Raw genomic sequence first — 15,569 nt, forward strand, 5'->3', positions numbered from 1 at the left:
CAAAGGGTGTATGGTCCATCTCTTGAAGATACCTTCTTATTTTTTATTATGAAAAGTGAGTAATCGCAAGTAAAACGTTAAGAAGACAACTAAGCATCTATTAACCTACCTGAGCAATTTTAAAGGCAGGTTCCGTACCGTACATGCATGTTAAATGCTCTGCTATCATGTTTTCAAAGCAGATTTTTTTAGTCTTGTATTCTTTCGTTGGAGAGTCTTTCTTTTTAAATGCACTTCCTTAACTTTTTTTTTTGAAGAACACAGAAAGAAATGCTATTGACCAGCAAACTTCCAAGAAGTCCTTTTTCTGGCCTCTTAATTTGTTTCTGCAGTTCGACATAGGCTGTCATTTGTAGGCAGAAACCCTTGGCTATCAGCCTATAGATGATGCTCACATGTACGATCAGATAGTTAAGTTTTACTCCATCAAAGAAGAATGTGCTAATGGTACTGACTGACTCATTTCTGGGTCTGCGTACAATCAAAATGTGGGGAGCAAATTTGGAAGTAACTTAGTGGTATTAAAAAATTGGCTGTCTTTTCCACATGTCTGGAACCCATGAGTCAGTACTCCGACACATACATTTTGCTGCTTAAATAGAATATGCTATAGGGGTGGTTTGTTTTTTTTTTTTTATATTAACAATATGGTTTATCATTCTGTAGAACTTTTCATCCATGGGTCTCATGTAGGTTTACCAGTTAAGTAACTCCTTCCTGATGGATCCCGAGGTTCTCCTTGACCTTAATACTCCATTGGTTTCAACCTGAATTATACGTTGAGTCTCTAATTCAAATGATCATCCATTCTGGGGAAGGTTCTTAAAATTAAGCCCATACTTATGGGATTTCCTCAAGTGGGTTGGGATTAAGTACTTGTTTGTTTTCCTTGTGAGTGAAAGCAGAATTTGATCCCTAGCATCATGCTAGTTCCTTGAGATAACTGTTCCAGGGAGGCTTAGTATCATAATTCAGTTACGGTATATTTGATCCTGGTGGAAGAAACCACCCAGCCATCTAGTTGAAGCCCTTGTTCTGAATTCTTTGCTGTACCAAGTGATCATATATTGTAGATATGGCTGACCGTACCCTTTGCATGCTGGACCTTTTGAGAACACTGCTAGGTGCAGCTTTCAGGTTTGCTCGCCATGGCTGTCTCCCTCCCAACAGTGTGAGGGACGGAGAGGGGGAAGCGAAGCGCTTTCCGGCACAGGACCGACTCCTAACACTAGTGGGATTTGTGTAGTGAGGCTGGGGTTCATTTCTGGGAGAAACAGTCTGCAGCAGCTTAATGCCGTGAAAACAGCATGGTGCAACATGGAGGGAAAAAATTGCCATAAAGTTAAGAAGTAGAAATTAAGAAAACCCGTCGTCTCATTTATAGGGTGAATGCTCTGAAATTATTCTCTAACGATGAGTTTAATGGCATTTGACTGTCTGCAGGTTAGGTTGCTGTGCTCCCTGTTGTCAGGCGGGGGGGTAGGGGGTTCATGATTTTTGATTAACTAAAAAAAGATGTGTGTGTTTTGGAGGTGCGTGGGTGAGGCAGTGCAAATGTCAAGTTAAGTACTGGTTATAAGCAGTCTTTTTAAACAGCAGCACATTTTCATTCAGAGCTTTTTAGGTTGTGAAGAATACTGTATCTCTAGCGCACATTTAAAATAAAAATCTTTCTGGCAGCAAGCTCGCCGTATCTAGTGCAACGTTCTCACTCTGTCTCTCTCTCATCCTCATCTGTTGAAGGAGTAAAACTTCTGAGGTGCATCTTCAGAAATAGCAGCAGTAGCCAGTGCAAATGTGCAGTAATTGATTTGCCGCTGTTGTTGTTTGCAACTGAAGCAGTTAAACCTTTCCAAGCAAAACGAAACCTCGTGCATGCGAGCTTCTGCACTGTAGTTCAAACAGTGAGTTTTCTAACACGGCTAATGGCAAATGATGTGATGAAAAATAACGGCTTCTGTTTTATCCTTCGTTTCCATTTTGCACTAAACTCTATACTCAGCCACGCATATGCAGGCTATAATGTAGCATATTTAATCTTCCACTTTGTCTCTGCAGCTTCTCCCTATATACCAAAATAGCAAGGACTGGAGTAGCTACTCTCTCAAACAGCACTTTCTGTTCTTAGACGGGCTTTTTGTTGTTTTTAGAGTTTCCTTTTTTTATTTTGAGCTAAGTTTGAACAACTGTAATGGTGGGAAAATCTATCCAGGGTTCATTCTTTTTTACCACGGAATTGGCAAACCAGGAAGAATAGACTTTGTCATGTGCAAATATGGTGACCATAAATGGTGCTGGAGGCTTTCTCCATTGTCCTGTGACTTTGCCACGAGAGAAAGCGCGCGCGAGAAAGAAAGACACGTTTGATAGAGTTGTGAGAACGCCTGAATGGCTGTTGGGTGTTGGGCATTGTCTGGCGGTGACCTCAATTCGGTACAGTAGAGACCCTTGAAAGCACTGTCTGAAGTCACAATACCACTATTCTCCTCCACTCCCCAAAAGGGATTAGTTAAAAGGGTGACGTTCCGTGCAGAGAGTTCCAAGTATTCCCTGAAACAAAGGGCCCTGAAATGTTTTTGAAGTTATTTTTAATTGAGTTGAACTAATTTAATAAAGGTCCTAAGAAGGGGGGGAGGGGGAGAAAAAAAATATAAAGGAATGTGATTGTTTTATGATTCCTCGCAGATGGAATGGACATTTATAGCATACTTCTTCTTTAGTCTTCCAGAGAACAGTAGCCCCATTTACAGCTACTGTTAGCAATTTAAAACTGCTCCAAAATGAAGTCTTTCAAGAAGTTGACAGCTTATAAATAAATCTGTCTGATAAAATTGAACATAAACTGCATCTGTGGTTCGTTTGCCAAAATTAATTCTACATTTAATTAGAGATAGCAGTCAAACATATTTAATAAAAAACAGTCTTGGAGAGTAAATCAAATGAAGTCAGATTTTAGCAGACGCTTTGCTCCCCCTTCCCCCCACCCCCCCTTTTTTTCCCCCCTTTCCTCCCAAGGAGTGATGAAATGACCTCACCTCTATGGTCTTCAGATATTTAGAAGAGGAGGCTGAGGGGAGGCCTGGGCAACCCAATGAGATTATGCAGGAGAAGCCATGAATGACTTGGCTCAGACAGAGGGGGACAATAATTGTGCTGCAATTTTTATTGATTCTATAATTAGGATTTTCAGCAATGCTGCTGTGTTTGCTGTAAACGTTAAAATGAATTAATATGCTAATTATTAACCAAACAACAAAATTTGGGTTTGGCCTGGACTTAAACCCTCTGCAGCCCCAAATCTGAGGTGCGTTGGCACAGGTAGACTGGAAGTTAGCTGCTCTGTAATTATTAATTACTGGCATGGCGAGTAAAGTTTTGTTGTTGCATCTTCAAAACGAGGAACTGGGCCCCCAGATTCAAAATTTATATTCAGTACTTCACATTCCTTTTTATGTGCAGCTCATTCATGTCTCTCCAAAAATATTATTATATAAACTTCTTAGCTGGTGTAAATAGGTACAGCTCCCACTATGTAAAGGGAGTCTGGCTCTTGGCAACAATTTCAAAACTACAAGATAATAAAATAGTTCGGTGTCCCCGTTCACCAAATAAAGTCAGACGAGCTGTATTAAAAAACATTTGATCCATTACATTTTAAAATTAATGTTTTTCTTTTATAATCCTCCCTCTCAGTGCAGCTGTATCTACCACCAAAGACAAACCAAACTTTATTTAGAGCTCAGACCTTGTATAGGAGATTTAAGCCTTGCTGTAAAGATGTTCAAAACTTGTTATGGTTACTAGAGAAATCCTGTCTGCTTGGCTTTTTTTCATGCTGTAGAAAACAAGATGATTTTTGGACATAAGGTTGAGTGCATGAGCTGATAATAGACTGTCCTTCTTTCAGGGGTTTAGATTGCTTTTGCAATTTCGCATCCCAAAATAAATATTTTAGGAACTCACTGTTTCCCATGTGGAAGGTATTGATTAACCATAACTACAGCATTCTTCCATCTCCTCCTCCTTTTTTTTCTTCTTTTCTTTTTTTTTTCTTAATCATTATTTTCAGAACAGTTTTCCCTTTGTAGAAATAAAGGGGTGGGGGAAAATAAAAACAAACAGAAACACACATACAGGAAACCCTGATAGGTAGTTCGGCTTAGTCATTCCTGGAGGTCATGATTAAAACCCTATTTAGTTAACCCTGTTAAAGTTCTACTGTTACCAAAACCCCGAATGACCCAACTGTGCACAGAGCCTCCTAACTGAGAAATGTGGAACGTTTTTTGGTACACTTTTTGTTATGTGCTGTTGCGGCAGCAGAGTAGCTTGTGGCCTGAAATAAATACTTGTTTCTGCTTTGAACTGCAACAGAAAGGGATCTCTCTGCCTTCCTTTTCACCCTTAAATTATTAATGGTAATGTTCAGCAGGGGCTGTTTTTTAACCCAGTTTATGAGGATATCGTGCATGTACATCTCATTTTAGGGAGGCTACAGCTTGCAAGTCTAACAAATCGCAGTACACCCAGTGCCTTAAAATAAACCACAGCAGTGTTGGCTTTAACTTTCTAGGAATCACGGCTGAAATATCCAGAGTCACCTAGGGAATTTGAAGTCACCAGCCTTTTTTAAATTACATGGGAATTTAGATGTAAAATTCCCCAGGCAGCTCTGAAATACTCAGCTCTTCATATTCAAGAAGTGAATAACTATTTTCTTATTTCCAAAATACTTTAGGTAGGTCCTCAGTCCTTAAAGCTAGCACGCTAAAGCCTATATTGATGTATATTAAAAAATTTGGATTTCACCCTACTGATGTCTGTTTATGGCATATGTGTAGATATTTTCAAGACCACTCCTTGAGTGAGACAGTTGACTTGAGCGGGACTTCATACACTTAATTATGCCAAAACAAAAACACTTTGCTGAATCAGAGGCTTTAATACTGCTGTTTCGTGAGCATTTGCCTTATAGGAGTTTTAGGAATGATACATATGTGTATGCTCATTACCTGCAACACACCTTCATATGAATATGGGTCTTTTTAAAAACAATTGATTCTGCACGATCTAATGTATTTCTCTGAATATGGCCTAGTGATGATATATATCATTCTTCTCTTTAGCCTTCATAATTACTTATTCAAATATTTCCTACTTACCCACTTTTTAAAGTTTTCAAAGCCTTATCTTTTTAATGTGATGTTCAAGAGTGCTGTATGAAGGTCATTAAGACTTAAAATTGCCATTCTGAACAAAGCTAGAGATTTTACTCTTCACTTAACACACAGTTATGGTTTGAATTTGGAAGAAAAAAAATATTGCTTACATAAAGGCATCTTTAAAAGTAGAGCAACTCCTTACAGAAATTAGCTCTTTCTTTTAATTGCATATCAGTGCTTGAATCTGGTGTGGATTTCTGAAATAATAGGAGGCTTTGATGATTTATTAAATACTTTTTAAAAGGTGGGTTTTTCTGAGAATTAAGCATGCATATTGTATTTTGTGTACCAGGAACATGATAATTTCTTTCCTGTTACTGGTACTCAGGGAATCTAATTTGGGACTGTTTTTCCAAGTTTTGTAGTTTAGTTTTAACACTTGATGTGTAATAGCTGTTTTTCAAAGGGATTAATTTATTGGAAGTAAAAAGGTAAGGAGATTCCTTAAGTAAAAGAAAGCAAGAGTACACTTTCTCCCTCCTTCCCCCCCCCCCCCCCCCCAAGTGAGAAAGTCCATCCTATGATGAAGAACACTTTCTGCACAGGTTGCAATTTCAGGCAGAATGGAAAATCTTAATGTTTCAGTCATTCCTTTTCAAAGGAGTACACAGCAGAATCTCTCAATATCTCAAATTCTTCTGATCATTAGAATACGAATGAAAATTTTGGGTTTAGAGTTTTTTTTGGAGGGGGGTTCTTTTTTTGTTTGTTTTGTTTTAGTTTTGGGTTTTTATTAATAATTTGGTATATTAAATATTTGGTAATCACATCCAGTATAGAAATTATATGGATTACACAGGCTTTCCGTTGTGAGAAGAGGGCTGAGGATCACAAACAGCTACTTTCCCACCCTATACTTGTCTTGCGATACCTTTGTGGTGTGTACTGCGTTACTCCATCTCCTTCATCTGCTTCATTCTCTGTTTCTGTGCAGTGGGAATAACTGTTGGATATCTGCAAGTAAAGTGATATTTGCTGCCGTTTTCCTTTTATTGTTATGGTTGAAAAAAAAGGGAAGAGGTTCTTCATTATGATGTTCATGGTGGGTACAGCTTGGAGTAGCAATAAGAATCTATCCGAAGATTGGGATTAAAATTTTGGATGAACCTTTGAGTTAAGTGTTATCTGCATCTCTCAAATACATGGGCGAAAAAGACTATTGCACTGAGAAATTAAACTGAACTGGAAGCGTATGAAGCTGCCTGTAAAACCATCCCCCACGTAGAGTTTACTGTGATGAAGGCAAAGTAGGATGATGGCTTCTTCTGCAAGAAGCAAACAAAATGTGAATGAAAGCAGGGAGTATTATTACTCTACCTAGAGCCCGGTTTGGATATTTTGATAATAGTCTGAGTGGAGTCAGTGAAATCATTTTAGGGGCAGATGATGCCAAGCTGGAAAACAAGGGTCTCTAATCTGCCACGCTCTTCAGTAAGCTGCATTTCAAGAAAATGTGCCTGCAGGTGCAACAGAACTTGAACCTGATTGATGTGTTATTTTCTCTCCAGAAAACTGGCTTTGGGTATTTTCATTGTCTTATTAGCTTTCCTTCCTGATTGACATAATCTAAATAAGTTGCCAGAAGGGTAAGAGGAGGTTTTGGGGGAGGAAAAAAAAAGTGAAAAACATGCTCCCAGGCAGTTTTAGCCTCCCCACCAACCTTTATAACACTGAAAGCACTGCTAACTTTAAAAAGAAAAAAAGCAGCAGTGGTTGGGTGAAGATGCTCAAGGAGCATCTGCAAACGGATTGAGTCAGAGGAGTTTGCCCCTCCTACCAGAAGATAAGGGTTTTCATAAACATAGAGGAATTACAGGAGGAGGCAGATGTAAGATCTGTGCATGTGCTGCTTATGCTGGTTTTTTATCCTTTATCCTGTACTTAGCAGAAAGAGAAATGCTTTGAGTGGAGGATGGTATACTCTTTTCAGCTAAGTGGCTGGTCAGAGTTCCTTAGGCTGAGAAAACCTGCAGGCATCGAAAATGAAGGGGTCACGCCATAGAAATATGGCCAGGGAATCACAGGGTGATCCAGTATTCAGTGAAACATGTTTTACACCACTTCGAGGATCGAGAAGGCCAGTCCGTGTCCCATGGGGTCTGCGCAGGTGTAACTAGAGAGGCAAAAAGCACAGTTTGTTATTGTGTTACTGTGGAACTGGAGGCCACCTCTAAGAGAGGGTTGTCGTCCCCCCCACTGTCAACTATAAGACTATAAAAGATGAATTAACATCAGAAGGGGAAAAAAACTCTTGAAAGCTTTACAGGTTTTTGTACAAAATTTTCAGTCGCATTTAGAATTGCTGGGACATTTCAGCTCCTGTACATGGGGGACAAAAAAACGAAACAAAAACATTTGTCTGTAGCCCTGTTCGAGGGAGTACGGTGTTTACCACCTGTGATGGTTGCTGCCTAGCTTGGATGAAAGGGAGGCAAAGAAGCAGTGGCCGCAGAGTTCTGCATGCTCTATCTTATCGTCGTTATAGACAGGTCACTTGTGGCAAGTATTCACAGGATATTATTGCCTAACGTCTCTAAATCAAACAAGGCTGTGTCACAGAAATGAGCTGAGAGGACAATTTCAAATCTGAGTAAAGCCGGAGGTTTGGTTTAGATAAGAGGCTGATACTGCCAGAAATGCAGAACAGGTTTGTAGCTGGGAAAGGCAGAATTTTTGACTTGGACTGACTGAAGGTTTTCAGGACTAACAATTTCAATTAAATTTGTGATGTTTTGGGAAAAGCTTTAACGAGAGGAATTTTTTTTCTTCATCTATACGAGTACTGGAAAGTGAACCCGTTTGGTCTCGGCTATAGTCCACATTCAGTAGGCTAATAAGGAGTCCATATTGTGGGACCTTAGTGTAAACTCATGATTTAATTCTGTGGGGTCTGGACTGAGGGTGGGATAACAGTTTTCAGCAGTTTTGTTTCAAAAACCTGCCAGGCACCATTTCACATAAAATATCCTATGTACCACTGGGCTTGATTTGTCCATGGAGTCAGCAGAGTCATTCTGAAGATGAAACCAACCAGTAGCCACTTTTCATCAAGCTGCTGGAGATTTATTTTGTATTGCAGTTTTCTTATCTTGCATTTAGCTGAGAAGAGGAGAGCCTAAGCCTTCGGGCAGAGAAAGTACCAGTCCCAAGGCAAACGTCCACAGCCAAAATGAACATCCATTCAGACACTGAATCCCTTTTTGGGCTACAACCCTGAGGGAAAAAAAATGTTTAGGTTATTGTGGAAAACTTTTCCATGTTATTGCCAATTTGCTCACAATGGAAAATACCAAAGAAATTATTTTTTTTGGGGGGTGGGGGGGTGGGGGGGGGGTTGGTGTTTGGGGTTTTTTTTTTTACATGAAGTCTATTCCTGAAGAAGCCTGTTTCTGAGCGATCCCCAGGTCTGAATCTTTTTGAAGATTCAAAAGATTTATACGGTTTGGCTAAAGTTAGCCTAAGAACCCGCATTTTGGGCTTCCTCCTTTGAACTGATGAGACCCTCCTGAGGATTGCTCATCACACCTGGAAACCAGACAAATTTCCCTCCTCTGCACTGGAAACTCCTATACTTTTGGCTTCTCTCCCATCCTGCATTTAATTATTTTGAATTCCAGCATGCCAAGCCAAGTTTAACTACTACTTCCCTGCAAGTATGCTTTATTCTCCGGCTCTCAAGCTGCCTAGCCTGTCGTGGTCTGCAAGTGAGCAGCAGCAGTGTGACACGGAAGAAGGTTTGTTAAATTAAGACCCTCTTAGTCCCAAAGGAGAAGGGTTACTCACTCTTCCATAGATGAAAAATGACCTCTTCCTCTCCCCTCGCCCCTGAGGGATATTTTCCTGATATAACAACATGAAAACTTGGCAGGCTCCATGTGTTAGATGACACTGTATGTTGATGAAGAACATTTCTGCGATATCTCAGCAGGGGCAGACAAGATGGTATTTGGAGAGCAAGAAGAAAAGAAATCGGATGGGGGTAGAAGTGGGTTTGCACAGGTCACACAGGCTGCTGGTTATAACTCGTGACCTGCCAAGAACCACATGCATGACACAGGCCTTTAAAAAATGTGTAACAAATACCTCAAATGAGGGACAGGACACCAAAGCACAGGGGAGGCGAAAAGCTTAGAATCAATGTGGAACTTGTGCCCTTAGTATGTATATGAATTGTAACCTCGGCCTGAAAAAATTTGTTATTTCTGCTGTCCTTAAGCTTACAGGATTAAAAAGTGAGAGTGCCGACACTAGGGGAATGGAAGCAAATTGTTATTCTGAATTATTTATTTGTTAGGAAACGATGCTTGAGCACAATCAAGGATCAAATCCATTTGTGTGGAGCAATATTCATTCACAGGCAGAGGGAAAAAAAATGTAGTGGTCGCCACTGTGGAGACACAGTAATCAAAACGCAGCTAAACAGAATTGGATATAAAGTTAGGGGTATACTTCATAGTGAGGGAGTGGAGAGCTGTGTGGCTCTCCTACTAGTAGAGAATAATGCTGCTGACAGCAAATACTATTGAGATAATGGAATTTCTTTCTTCCTTTTTTGTGGAGGCATGAATGAGAGATTGAAAGAGATATTCAGATTTTAATATATATTTGACCAGTGAGATTCACTCCTGGCACAGGCCCATTTATGTCAGATTTCACCTAGCAATTTTTTTCCTTTTTTTTTTCCTTTGCCAGGTTTGTATCTCTACAGATCTTTCTGTCAGACAGGTCCAATATACAGCATTGGTCTGCTGACAAAATGTGTGATTATGTACGTGGGGGAAAAACATTAATTCCCCAAGACATGGAGTACAGGTGGATAGTTAGTCATCTAACTGTGCCTTTGGTTTACACATGCCTTTTAACTCTCTTCTATTACATTTTTAAAGGAAACCGTCAAAGCAAGCAACAACAAAATAAGCTGAAGGCTCTAGTTTAAAAGTGGCATCGTGAATATTAGTTTGCTGTGCAGCTTGCTGTGTGGGCGGGCTGGGAAAGTGCCACCCTCCAACCCACGGTGCCAGCAGTGGGCTCCGCTTGTCCGTGCAGGCAGAGTGGCACAGCCGAAGGGTGGGGTTGTGTGAATGCTCATTTTATTTATAAAAACATCCTCTCCAGTTGTTAGAAAGCAGTCAGCAAAAAACACTGCCAACATGGCTCCGGGCTCCGCAACCTGTCTCGCCCGTGGTTGTGCAGAGGCACGTTCCTGGCAAGAGCAGATCAAGGTGGCAGATTGAGGAGTCTCATCACTGAGCAAAGGGGAAAAAAGAAGTCACAGATGCAGTTCATGTGAATTTCACAAGTTGAGGAAACCACTTTTTGTTAATAGTTGCTTTACCAGATGTTGATAAAGGATTTTGTCCTGTGAGGCCCCTTCTAACCTGGGTAAGCAATTGGAAGTTGAGGTTTACACATTAGGATTTTCCCAAAATTCCTGACATTTATCAAGTGCTTTTGACACGATAATGGCAAATTGAGTTTTATTTCAAGTGTGGTTGAAAACCAGATGAACTTTTGCTATCCAACTACATCTGTTGTTTGCTCCTTCCAGAATAAATATTGCAGTTCCTGATGCCGAAACAGCTGGAAATCTTGCATTCATTTGTTTTCCTTGAGATGAAGTGTGTCCTGTGGGTTTACCTGGTGACACTGCTTATGTACTATTTATTTAAGATGGCTAGCTATGAAAAAAAGATACTTGGTGCAAGACTTCTAACCCTATTATTTGCCAGCCTGGATGTCTAGAATAACGTGCCTTGATCAATTTTACCTAAATGTGTTCATGCAGATTAAGTTTTTTGTGGTGGTGAATATTTCTAATGCCAGTAGCTTTCGACAGGAGAAAAGTGAGAGCTCTCTAACCAAACCAGCTCATCCTGATGCGAAGTAGCACAATGGGAGCTTGATCTGGGCGCCACTTCAGAATAAGTAACAGAAATAATTCATAACTGAGGGAGAGTAAAATATAAAGTGCGTTTCAACCCCAACCCTACAAAATTTTTGTTTTGATAATGTAATTTTAGGTGAATTGGTTTTTTTTCCCCTCTGACATGAAAAACACTGGTATCATTTGCTGTTGCAAATAATACAATGTGTTCGTTCCAATTGTGTGGTGGGTGGGAACGTGGGATAAAGGTGGGGGACAGAGGTGGAGTGGCATAAACATTTAAACAGTACACAGCGGTGAAGAAAGGCATCTTTTGTGTGCCTGGTTCCAGCAGAAGTTCTTGCTTGTGCTGCTGAAGATAGCCTGAGAAGATTAGAGGAGGCTCAGCTGGGGCAAGACAAAGGGAGACTGTGTAAAGCAGGATCAAGCCTGTTTGCTTAGCGGAGCTCTCTCTGTCTTCTTGTTGACAGATGTAGCTGGTGCAGTATCAGACCTCTCAGGCTCCTCCTCTGGATTGTCAAGTGACAATGGCTGTGGTAGTAAATGACAGTGTAAAGTACTCCATGAATCCTTTATTTGTTTGGCAGTTGTAGCCTGGGATGGGGATTTAATATTGAATGGACTCCAGATTGTCTAAATTGCAATTGCAGTGTTTATTTAAGCAGTCTGTGGGGACTGCTACAGCATGTTAACTTTTGCTTCCATCCTTTTCATGTTGCAGAGTATTAAGGTAGGAAAAAGAATGGAGGGGATTGGAAGGGAAAAGTTAGTACTGTAAAGCCATGAGAATGCTAGTGGTTGTCCTTAGCTGCTAAGGAATCATCAAGAGCTTCAGGTCACCGAATTAACATGCAATATGATGGACAAAAGCCGACTGTGTTACCTAAATAAGAGTTTTTCCTTTTGCTGGTACACTAATCTGTCACAGACTACATGCCACTATCTCAGCTCAGTTAAGTTGCTTTCAATGCTAGATTGCAGCTTGTAACGTCAGAAAATAACATGTACAGTAATTTGTACTTTGATAGCACTGTGGCACCTAAAAAACCACCAGACCGAGTCCACAAAGTAAAGCAAGGGGCTGTGTACTGAAGTAGTGAAAAATCACCAAAAGTAATCAGCTTTCATTCATTATTCCTATTTCAAAATATAAAGGAAAACTGAATTCACTTCAGGAGCTAAAAGTACCCTGAATGTAGCCTTGCAACTAAGTGAGCCAGAAAGGTTAGGAAAAAACCAGCCACATGCAATGAATCCTAGCTGTAGAAAAAAGTGTTATTACAAATTCTGGGACAGAGAAGGGTTTTCTTTAGCAAAAAGGGCCCTTTATTTCATATGGTGGCTCAAGACACACGATCACATTGGAAGTGCTAACAAACACACTCAGTAACAGGTCGCTGCTTGTTCAATCAATAAAGACCCTTTCTTGCTCCATGTTCTGCAGGATCCGAAGCCTCAGGTATCTTTGACAGAGCTGTAAACAATTATATGTAGCTACGTGTTTGCACAATCTGATAAAGAGGACTTTAGTAACCTTGATGCCACATCTGGAGCACAATCCATCTTTACTGCACCCAGATCCTCTGCAGCTTCTCTCACCTTACTCTCCAATTCAGCTGCTTTTCCCCAACTTCATGCTGATCTGCAGCTTCTGTCTCCGGAAGAACCCCTCCAATTCACTACACTGAGCACAGTTCCTTATCTGACCCATCTGGGGCAGGACAAAGGTGAAAATAACTTATTGTCCTGCATAATGTGTAGTTGTTGAGACTTCAGCCCTGGCAAAGAGGGCACGCATGCAGCTTGTCCTCCCCAACGAGTTGGCGTTTTTGCAGGAGCATCCTTTTGCTTGCAGAGGTATGGGCATACAACACTGGTCTGTATTCAGCGCCAGCAATGAGAGGACGCTCTTGTTTTCAGGCGAGTTTCTTACTCCAGTAGGGAAAGAGTTTAGTAGTAACGACGTGATGTCTCAAGTGGAATAGGGAACTTAATGTATTCCAAGGAAATCTTAGCTATACAAGTTTTGCTGATCCTGTGCACTTCATGTGAAAAATATAAAAGCATCCAGAGGTTATTTTTTATAGAGTTCTCTATTTTATTTAAACCAAAGAATGTTTTGATTCTTAGTTTCAGAATGAATTTTTTTTCATTTATTATACACAAATTTAAAATTACTGTTACTGTACTTCTCTGTGTATGTAAATATATAATCAAAAAACTGGCCAGGTGACAATTTTTTTAAAAAGGTTTGTTATTCATAAATTTCTTTGAAGGCTTGTTATTCATAAATCACCAGTCACATCATCCAGACTTGTACTGGAAGCCTAGTTTTGAATAGGCTACAGTAGCATCAGCTCTGAGAAACTGAGACCCCAGTTCAGAGAAATACCCCTTCGTTTGAGTACACATTTAAGTACTTTCCTAGACGCAGATGCATTTAAGCATGTCCTGAAGTGCCCTCCCCTTTCAGGGACTAAGAGGAGTTAATCAGTCTTAGTAGGTGGACATTAAAATGCTGAAGTATAACACAGGCTCTACTTGAAGTTCGGTGGCTGATATTATTGCAACAGCATCAGTACCATTAATTCCCAAGTCGACATTTTTTACTCTTAAAATCCTGAAATAGCTCAATTTAATGGCAGACCACAGCTTTTATTTATAATCACATTGTACATTCCTTCGGAGTTATACATCTCTAGCACTTAAGCAAGGATTTAGTCAACTCTAATGTCTAATTATTTGTTTTTATAATTACTATTGCCACTGTATATATGGAAAGCTGACAACCAGTATGAAGTATTTTTGAGGTCTGCACCCTCCCTGCTCTGACATCCAAATTAGTCCTTCCTTTCCCCCCACCCTTTTTTTTTTTTCCTTCCTCCCAGAGTTCCTTTTCTCAAATGAATGGGAAGAACAAATCCTCCTGTCCTCCAGCATAGATCTTTTTTCTTTGTCCTCAGGCACATGGTGCTCAAGGCTACAAATAGGAAGCCCCCCTCCCCATTCATTCTTTCAGTCCCACGGCAACACTTGTCAGCAGGGAAAAAAAAATCTCCCCACCAACCTCAGCAGTAATTTTTCATGCTCAAAAATAACTGGTGTAAATGTGTTTAAGAGGTTACTGAACATGATGGGAAAAGGTTGCTTTTGTGTGCCTTTGTCACTAGTCTGTGCAACATTTACACTCGGAAGGGACACTTGGCTTCCAAGTCCTCCATGGGTGCTGCAGGGCCTCGAGCCGTCCCGCACCCAGCAGCTGGGCAGCAGTGACAACAAAGCCATCAAAGAAAGGAGCAGTGTATGGAACAGCAGATCTGCTTCATCTCCCTCAGCCCACCCAAGGGCAACGCGGATGCTGGGACTTAGGGTGGCTATCAGACCCAGCAGTCCAGCTGAAGTGTGAATTGTGATAATTGCTTGATGGACACCTCAGTTCTGCTCAAGAGTCCAGTTGTACACAGTTGGGTCATACTGGCTGGACAGGCTGCCCTTCAGTATGTGCTCATGTATGTTTTGCTAGCAGCTGTTTGCACAAATGTGAGAAACAACTGCTTTTAAGGTACGTAAATAACACATTACACAGGGTTGTCTCTGAAAAAGGTACGCCGTTGGAATATACAAAAGTGCATTTTACTCGGTATGTGGGGATGATATTAGTCCATTATTGCCAATAGTGGGATATGTGGTATGGTAACAATTTTGGGTTAAGAATGTACCTAGTGTGTTCAGCAGCAGAGCAATTTTAGGTAATGTTCGGTGCTAAGATCCTGACTCGGCAAAAGATGTAAGCACTGTCTTCACTTGCGCTGGAGTCAAGCTGAGCATGTATTTACATGCTTTGCTGGTCACAAGTAACTAGATTACTCAGACTTGTGTGGCTTTGGTGTGTTCCTTTTAATTTTCCTTTTTAAGTGATATTTTTTAAGTGTTGTGCCAAAGAGATAGTAGTGCCAGCTATGACTTTTTAATGTACAGATGATTGACTCAGTAGACCACAAACACTTCTTTGGAGCTGTTACAATCCAGTGCATTAAAGCCTGCTCAGGGATAGAGGGATGCTGTATTTCCCACATTACTGATACAGTGGCTCTATTGTGTTGGAGTGGCTGTTGCGCATGTGTATTGTTTCCATCTGTCTGCTGAGACTCCTTAGAAAACTTGTGATGAGAACTAGTTACTGGGCTTGTGCAGCAGCCGGATCTGAAATACTTGTTTCAGAAAACCATGGAAGAGCATGAATCACAAGACTGTGAAAAAGGCCATCTCTAATACACAAGTCAGCCCCGACCTTCCCTACCCCATCCCTTCACGCGCACACACAGAGATTATTTTATTGAAATATCAATGAAAATATATCTGATTAATTTTTAAAGTAGCGCAACATTCAGAACATTTTTAATAATGGTAGCAGTGTTTCAAATATTGTTTGTTTAACCTGTTTTGGATAATGTATTTGTTCT

The 15,569-nt window shown here is 40.5% G+C and overlaps 1 protein-coding gene across 4 annotated transcripts in view; it reads left to right on the forward strand.

Moving 5' to 3' along the window:
• The window catches only part of SOX5 (SRY-box transcription factor 5), a 722,172-nt gene that overhangs the window by 330,909 nt on the left and 375,694 nt on the right, over positions 1 to 15,569 (forward strand). The window lies entirely within an intron of this gene.

This window comes from Phalacrocorax carbo, chromosome 1 (genome assembly GCF_963921805.1).
Source record: "Phalacrocorax carbo chromosome 1, bPhaCar2.1, whole genome shotgun sequence".
Taxonomy (NCBI): domain Eukaryota; kingdom Metazoa; phylum Chordata; class Aves; order Suliformes; family Phalacrocoracidae; genus Phalacrocorax; species Phalacrocorax carbo.